Raw genomic sequence first — 9,417 nt, 5'->3', positions numbered from 1 at the left:
CTAACCTCGTCATCTTGATTATGTGAATAACTATCTTCATTTTCAAGGGTACTACTGGAAACACTATATTGGAAATTAAGATTATTTTGAGCATTTCTTTTCTGGGCCTCTAACAAAAGATTATGAGTCGACTCACATGACTTCCTGATTGAATATAGGAAATAAAGTTCACTCGTTGCATTGCCTTCGTCCATAATTAAGTTATTCATTTCTGCTAACTTATGTGTCAACTCAGCTAACTTACGTGTTAACTCTAGTAGAGAGGAATTTTTCTCGTACGACCGGTTGGCGTGTAGATAGTAATCGACATCACCATGGTATAGACCATAACCTTCAAAAGTTTGATGTTCCCAACCACTATTCACACTATGGTCAAAGTAATGTCCATTTTGAGAATCAGTCGGATATTCGTTGTGTTGGCTATTGTAATACCAGTTCGACATTCTATTGCAGGGGTGTGAGTTGTCACACAAAATAAAACCTACTGACAGGGGATTCGTGGGTGGATAGAGTCTTACCTCCCGTACCAGACGGGCGATGAACCGTTGAAGTCGACTCAGGCCACCGACTCTTATGTCAGTGTACGAACCCGAGGGGCCGAGACAGTATCGTAACTGTCGTCCTTCCCTGCAAACAGTTTTATTTATTTAATTTTTAACCCTTCCTTAGGGTTTAAAATAATAAAGTCCAAGTCCAAAAATAAAGTCCAGAAAGTGTCCAAAAAGAAAAAGAAAAATTACAACAATGATACCCTATTTACAGTTTCTAAAATAAAAAGAAATTTAAAAATAAGAAGAAATAAAGTCCAAATAAAATAAATATATACAAAATCTTCTCCACTCCTTGGACTCCTCTTTTCTTTCCTTCTTTGGCGATGCTTTCCTTTTATAGCACTTTTTCTTTCCTTGTAGCTTCGCTCCAAATCTGAAAAGAATCAAAAAAATACCAAAGGCGTAAAAGAGAACAAAAAATAATAAAAATAAACCTAAACAAATCTAAATACAAATCCTCGGCAGCGGCGCCAAAAATTGATGTAGTTTTATATAGTGGTAACTAAAGTATCGTTCACTCGGACTTGTGTAGACTCGATTCTAAACTTAAAAATAAAATAAAGAAAATATATTCACAAGGTTGTCATAAATATCGAGAGGTACTAGGACTTAGGATTTCACCACTAATCACATTCAATTGGTTAATATAATGATTCATAACAATTGTAGCTCTTTTGTTGACTCTTTTCTTTGCCAAAAGTAGATTTTATAAAGCGTTAGATGTAAATCACAAGCATGACGCATCAAAAGTACTTAGACCCATCATACATCATCAAACAAAATCATAACTAATCAAGAAAAATCATAAATCAATTAAAATAGGTGCAAAAGTCATATCGAATCAATTATAGTTACCAAACGATTGTGAAATAGGGTTTCCTCCGTCGTCCCAGCGTTGGGGTTTAGCTCATGTTGTCAAACATTTGCTCAAAATAACAATCCGTGGCTCAATAGGTGTTTTATTGAAGAAAATATAATAGACTGAAATTCGCAACGATGTATTACTATTACAGACGTCACTGTTACAATTTGGTGTCTGTTACAAAGAAAAGATGACTGATGTTTTATAAGATGTGATCTATTCTTCGTGTTCTTCTTTTTCTCCGGCAGTCTTGCCTGCAGCTTCCCTGGATATTTTTCTGAGCCTCTTTGGTGCTCTAAATATCTCTGCTCGGTCCCCAAACTCCCGATTACCATGTTGTGACTCCTTCTCAACCTATATATAGGAAACAAGACCAAAAATACTCGATAAAATCTCCCCTGCCTTTCACCAAAAGTTACGGAGTTATCTTTATTTTATTTTCTTCCAAGTAACGATTATTTTTCTCCCAATCCTGTTCACGCGTTTTCTGTAGAGTCCAAGATGGTCAAAACTCTTTCCAAAGATAGGATTAGATCAATAGGGAATATATCTTCGCTCACTCCTCAAGTTACTTACTGAAATAGATCGCCTCCCCTGTTGTACCAAACTCGGTTTTCTTCACTTACACGGCTGCTGAGTTGTCCAAAATCCTTCCAGATATGAAATAAAATCTAACAGAGGAAATATCTCGCCTAAATCCTCATGGAACTTCCAAATTTAACAAAAAAAATCTCCGAGAACACTTCTCTGCCCTGTTTACCGAGTGCACGATGAAATCTTCTTTTTTATATGTAACCAAGTTCCTTACCAACTCTGATTTGTTGTCACAGGCCTATACGAATCCTAACCCATGATAATCTCCGAGAAATACTCGTGAAAATTAGTTGCAGACATCCTCAGAAAATTCCGCACGTGAAAAACTGTTTTCCCGCCAAAAATAGTTCTTGAAACGTGGAGAAAAAAGGTTGAACTTTATCCATCAGCGGGTGACCATAGCCATGGGGTGTAAATAGCGAACCTTGGGTGAAAATAGTGGTGGAGTGCCCCTTAGTAAATGAGATGCCCCTTATCCAAATGAGGAGTGCCTTTAATGATTTTCTCCCACGAGCGAAAATACAACTTTTCGAGCCATTTTTTCCACACATGTTTATTTCTCCAAAAATACCTACCAACACATAAAACACCAAAATAAGTATAAAAATGGGTACTAACAATTTAGAAAATCGAGAATAAAATAGACACATAAATGCGTCTATCTATAAATCGCCATGCATGAAGTCCTTGAGCTCAACTACACTTTCTATCCTAGTCCGAGACTTAGCCATAATAGACTAGAAATAAAGACTTATAGTCTTGATCACTAAAATTTACAAACATGCTTGAGATAGCAACGCATGCGAGTTCGACCGAGCAATGCTCTAACAAATCCATTGTTAACAGACTCCGCTCTGTGCGTGATTGATCACAAGAGATTCAAGTGATTGTGTGCAGGTTTTTATTGAAGATTTAAGAAGATTTGAAGACAAAGAAGATATTGAAGATCTGACTTGGGTTTTATAATCTTTGGTGTGCACAATACTTGTTTCGGTAAAAGAGGATCCAATTAATAATCAGTTTATCCTTGTGGTAGATTGAATTGATTAATTGGGTAGATCGGCATCAACATGGTTCTTCGGATTAAAGGTGTTGTTGGCTTAATATTAATAAATTACCTTTTGGTGATTGACTATAAGATAGATCTAAGGACCTGGAGAAGGATTTTATGTTGAGAAAAACGAAAGAGCCTTTGTCCGACTCATATCACTTGGTTGAATAGAGTTGATACCAAACAGATTTGTTGTTCCTTTACTGTTTGGAATACGAACCAAAGGATTTGTTCCAAGTACGTGACTTATTTATAAGTTGGAGGCGTTGGAATACAGAAGGAACTAGGTGAACTATAGGGTTAGTTACTTGGTGTCAACTATACGAAGTTAGTGTAATTTTGTGTAGCGGCTTAATCCTGAGAGTATTCAATTCTGGACTAGGTCCCGGGGTTTTTCTACATTTGCGGCTTCTTCGTTAACAAAATCTTTCTATGTCATTTACTTTTATATTCCACATTATAATTATTTTATTATAATTAAAGTAAATTACACAAACGTTAATTCCTATTTACTTGATAAGCAATCCTATTGTGTTTGGTTAAGTACAAACCTTTGTATCAAGTAAACATACTTCGTTGTTGTATTGTATCGATCTCGTATCCATAGATGATCGCACGAAATGTGAACCGATTAGTTGCAGTGTCTTGACTCAGTCCATAGAAAATCACTTTCGGAGAAAGGACTTATAGGTAGGAAAAGTTTTAGCTTGAGGTATATTTGGGTACCCTCGCCTTTTCACTTGCTAGAGCTCAGATGAACATGTCTTATACTCAGAAGGAGGTGTTTATTTTCCTCAAGACACTAATGGAGCAGCTACCACAGGAATCACGCCAACCAGAGCCAATAAGGAACACCTTCAATACTCCTGGCGCCGATACCTCAGTAGGGCGCACCTCTGTAGATGAAGAGACTCGTTCAGGAGCTGCAGCGGAGAGGAATCAACCATCCAATTTTGTCACACGAGAATATTTGGAGCGACTTCTTAGAAACCGAGACAAAAGCGATTCTGCGGACATGCATCAGCATCAACCCCCGTATCCTCCTGAAGTACAAAGAATTCATCTTACGAGAGGGTACTCTTCTCCTCAATTATCCATGTATGACGGCACCGGTAATACGCATGAACATGTCTCTCTATTTTTGGAATCCTTGGGCGAACACGAATACAATCATGTTCTCCGTTTGAAGGAGTTTTCGAAGTCACTTACCGGAAGAGCATACACCTAGTACAACAACATTGCACCAAATAACATATCCAACTGGTGTGACATGGTTACGGCTTTCTACAAGAAGTACTTCTTTGTGTCTGAGCAAATTACCTTCTCAGATTTAGGAAAGATGTTTTAACGAAACAATGACCATCCAAATGGTTATGTCAAAAGATTCAGAATTCAAGCGCTGGATTGTCACGACCCAAATGTGATCGAACAATAATTGGTGGATTCTTGCATCAATGGCATGGATCCCATCTACCGTGCCTTACTGGAGAATCTGCGATTCCAGACATTCTCTGAACTTCATGAGGCTGCTAAACGGTCGGCCACAACAACACCAACATTACTAGAAAGAACCGGGCCATCCAAGGTTGAATACGCACGTGAAACTCGAGGAAATAACAGATTCCGAGCACAAGTAAGTCTTATTGAACAACCCTTTCTGCAACCAATCGCTTCTCCTCTCATTCAGGACTAGGGACTCGATCCGATCCTCAACCCGAATGATACTAAGAGATGTGAATGGGGTGTCGGGACCTTCAAGTGTTTCGTCAAAAATCTGGAGGATGTTTTAGCCAAGAATAATGGGTCCGGAGATCAAGTAACCACGCAGCCTCAAAAACCCTTCCAGGTTGGAGATATGGTGGTGAAAATTTCCGCTTAGCCTCCTTCATCCAATCCCGGAGGCGAACCATACCTAGTATTAGAAGTTATTTCAGGAGTCTACTGCAAGCCGACAAGTTGGAAGGTGTGATAATACACGCCCGCTGGCTCAAACCCTTTTAAAACCTGAAAGTGTCATGCTGCCTCTTGCCTCAAAATTCTCCTTAGTATTTCCTTCAGTAATTTCCCTTTCGTTCAATATTTGTAATTCCTCCAAAATGATTGCACTGCTTTGATTCATATTTAGGGTTTCAATTTTAATTAAACGCATATTCCTTTCAAAATAAGCTTTCCTGAATATTTTAACTAGTTTTCATTGACAAACACCTTGGTCAATGACGCCTCCATCAGAGCTTTTTCAAGCACTTGCTTCAGCACCCCATCCAGAAGCCGTTTCAGCAGCAGCTTCAGCATCCCATCCAGAAGCCATTTCAGCAGCAGCTTCAGCATCCCATCCAGAATCCGTTTCAACAGCAGTTCCAGCATATGTTTCCACAGCTTCTCCAACGGCTACAACATATGCTTCCACCGCCTCCCCATATGCCTTGACAGCATCCTCAGCGGTCGCTCCAACTTCCCCAACAACAGTTTCGACGTCCACTCCAGAAGCTGCTTCAGTCTCGCAAACCGCGTCGACATCTTCCGCAAGAACTTTTCCAACAACCTCTTGAGGATGCTCAGGTTCGTCCACATCAGAATCGAGTATTACGATACTATTATGGACAGGGTAATTAAACTGGCTCTCACCTAGAAGTTTCTTGGGCTCAGTCCTTCACCGTTTCAATCGAGTGTCGAGTCGTTTAGCCCTGGCACTGGGTTGTGGAAAAGCTTCATCACGTTGAGATTTCGCGACGTGCTGGGATGATTCATCATGTATCCACTTTTCCTCCATGTCTATTGAAGCCATGAAAGCATGAGCACGCATCCTCACAATGCGTAGATGGGTGAGAGACATGCCTTGTATAATCTGGCCGGCTTCACGGAACAAAGGGTTGATTTTGTATAATACCTCCTCATGTGAAGAACTTGGGTTTGTCAACTTCAAAAAATTTCTCTGAATAGTCAGAGGTATGATCATCACCGGAAGATCCTATTATATGCTACAAAAGAAAAAAAAATTACATTATGTCTGCATCGGCAATCTACACGATGAAGAAGACAAAATGGAGAACTTTGAGAAGAGACATGAGACGGTACCTGTGAAGAGGATGAACGCAATTCTATGATGATCTGTATGAAAGAAAGGTTCAGGATTGCCTCTTATATTAAGCAGATTTGTGAAACCTAAAAAAAAAAAACTCTGTTGCCAACTGTGTATTAAGGCTCAGAACGCGGGATATCAGCTGGATTAGATACTCGTCTATACAGGATAATTGGCTCACCTGGACTACTGATGGAAAGAAGCTTTCTGCTACAGAGATAAAGCCAATGATACAAAAATAAAAGGGCGGGCAACGAATTTTTGTATACATTGTATTTTGGAGTTTGAGTAGAAGAAGGTTTCCTATTTCGGGACATGCACAGAACAAGGCATCTGGGCTCGCAAAGCTAGCTAGGCGCTCTCCCTGCCATTCTGTGACCTAGCCGAAGGAGCCCTATCTTCACCGCTCAAAGAAACGCAATCTCCGCACGCTCCACAGCCGGGAAAACAGCGCAATCTTCGCACGATTCACGAACCAGAGCCATCCACGTTCTCCCTGCCATTTCGTGACCTAGCCAAAGGAGTGCCGCCTTCACTGCTCAAAGCAGCGCCATCTCCGCCCGCTCCACAGCCTAGCAAGCGGCGCCATGGCTCCAGCACTCCATGGTCAAAGCCGCGCTATCTCTGACCATTATGCGACGTAGCCGGATCCACCCTCACTGTTTGATAGCCAAAGTTACCGGTTTCCACCATTCCATGGACTGAAGCCAGTTTCCACCATTCCACGGACAGAAGCCAGTTTCCACCATTCCGAGGACTGAAGCCAGTTTCCACCATTCCAAGGACTGAATCCAAGCGCCATCTCCATACGTTCCTTGACCTAGACAGCTAGCATCATCCACCCATCCACGGACCAAGTTGCATCGCCATAATTGCCGATCAGTAGCCATAATTCCAGCGCCAATGCCAGCACCCTATGTCCAAGTCGAAATTACGCAAAGTCGCCAATACAAGGATCACATATTCCTCATGCCTTCTGCCAAAGGTCATTCAAATTTTCCTGGCAATCTCTTAATGACTTTCCAATTTGATTTTATCCTTGTCTGTCACCATCTCATGCTTACCCCGCAACAATGCCACTGTTACGGGCTAAGCAGGGGACTTAATGTTGATGGTGGTTTTTAGGTCAGGGTTAAATTTGTATAACCTTGCATCTAATGTTCCGTCACTCTGCAAAGAAACAGAGCCATGTAAAAGTGACGGGTGTCAATCTCTCCACTGGCGCATTTATTGAGCCGTTCAATATATTTGCATGAAATTTATCCAGACTGGCGCATGTAGCAAAAAACCCATATACTCTATAAATTTAAACACCTTGCTTATATTATTCGTTAATGTAAGAACCTATGAGTACTTTTCCTGTGTTATGTTCCCCGGCAGAACCCTTAATATTGGTATGGCATGACGGATTTGTGTTCACCCGCAGCAGAGTAGCACAAATTTCCAAGTATCAAGGTTAAGGTCCTTATACGAAATACTCAATTAGGAAGCATACTGCTCTTTGCAAATAAAGAATTCTGTGTCAACACATAGATTTCAATCAATTTTGTGATAATTCACAAAATTCATGAATCTGACTAATTTGCAAAAATTAGGGTTTTGCGCCCTACGCAATATATTAGGCCTCGTTGGTCGAAATTATGCTTAAGGAACTAAGCAATTGATCCGCCGCTGATTAGTAGGGGCAGAGTCTTGCCCAAAATCAGAAAGTAAAGAATAACTGAGCCGCAGAGAAGGAGAAACAACATGGTCGTGCTATAGACCAGCCGGCGTCACTTGGCCACGCCCCATGCTGCCCAACCGACCCTTATTCCTTTATCGACCAATAAAGTCGCATTAAACATGCCACTCGCACCAAAAGGGAAGCCACACGCACCAAAAGGGAATCCACGCCCATGCTTGGCCGACCCCTACCTTTATTGACCAATCAGGTTGCCCTAAACCTGCCAAAACATTAAAAGAGGTGGAAATTGCGTCAAGAGGTCGCCATGCCAAATTGGCTTCCCAAAGCCGCGCCAATATGCCAAAAGAGCATGCCAAGCACATATTCCAAAGATGCATACCAAAACATGCCAAACGTGCATGCCAAACACACATGCCAAATGTGCCACCTCGCCGCAGTAGCACGCTAAACGTGCCAACGCGCCATAAAAAGAGCACCTACGTGCCAACCCACTTTCTGTTCGTGGCCAACGCCGCAACATACTTCAATTTGGATATCCTATCCAGAAGCACGACCATGCTCTAGTGGCGGTGGATGAAACCCTAACTTCTAGTCGTGGCACAACTATGCCACTCCGGGCCCACAACATGCCACGAGCCGTGGACACCCTAATAAAGGCGTCACAGCATGCCACTCGTGGAAATATTGACTCATGTGGTCATTTTCACATAACGACATGGATATGGTTCTTTTGGGATGGATCTGACACCGTTTACATGAAACGTCGTTGTGCCACGGCCATATGCCGCATGCCATATACGCTAATTAGGGTTTCGGCATGCCAAACCCTAATTTAGGCAAAGCTGCTATGCCAATAAAGGCAAATAATATTCCATATAGCATTGGGATTGATGTGACGACTGGAACTGATGTTGCCACACCACATTTGAGTCTTAACACTAATGTGCCAAAATCTAGCGACCATGGCTACGCCAGGCGCTACTCGCACCACCGTGCCGCTGGCATGCACGAACTATGCCAGCCATGTTGCAGTGCCACTGGCATGCGCTAAAAGCTCCACTATGCCATTGACAGGCATCAACAGGGTGTGGCCATAATCGATGGCTACCTTTCCTCACGGGATGTAATCTCGGCCGTCCAAGTTCGCCACCAAACTGACAGGCTTGTGGCAAGTTTTACGCGACCAGCCGAGATAAGCCTAATAGCACCACATGCTATTTTCCCGCGGCAAGTATCTTGATTTTGACTTGCCACACGTAGCAAACTGCTACATGTTTTCCACGAAAACACTGGAGACATCAAACATGTCACAAACTGGGGGATACTCATCAGGGTATTGGTATGGCGGTTTACAACGTACGGCGTGCAATATGCCCATTATAAGAAAGTGTTAGGAAGCGGGACAGTTAGTGGCGGCAAGAAGTAATGGGTGTAGATGGATCCACTTCCTTCATCATGGAAGCACGGTTTTTGACGGTTACATGTTACGCCACTCTTCCATGGTACGTTTAATTATGACTTGTATAAATAGGTTTCACCTATTTCCACCAAACAACAAGTTTGGGTCAGAGAACAACACAGTATCCAGAAATCACC

Source organism: Papaver somniferum, chromosome 5 (genome assembly GCF_003573695.1).
Source record: "Papaver somniferum cultivar HN1 chromosome 5, ASM357369v1, whole genome shotgun sequence".
NCBI lineage: Eukaryota > Viridiplantae > Streptophyta > Magnoliopsida > Ranunculales > Papaveraceae > Papaver > Papaver somniferum.
The sequence above is the reverse complement of the archived record's forward strand: the minus strand, read 5'-3'. Positions refer to the sequence as shown.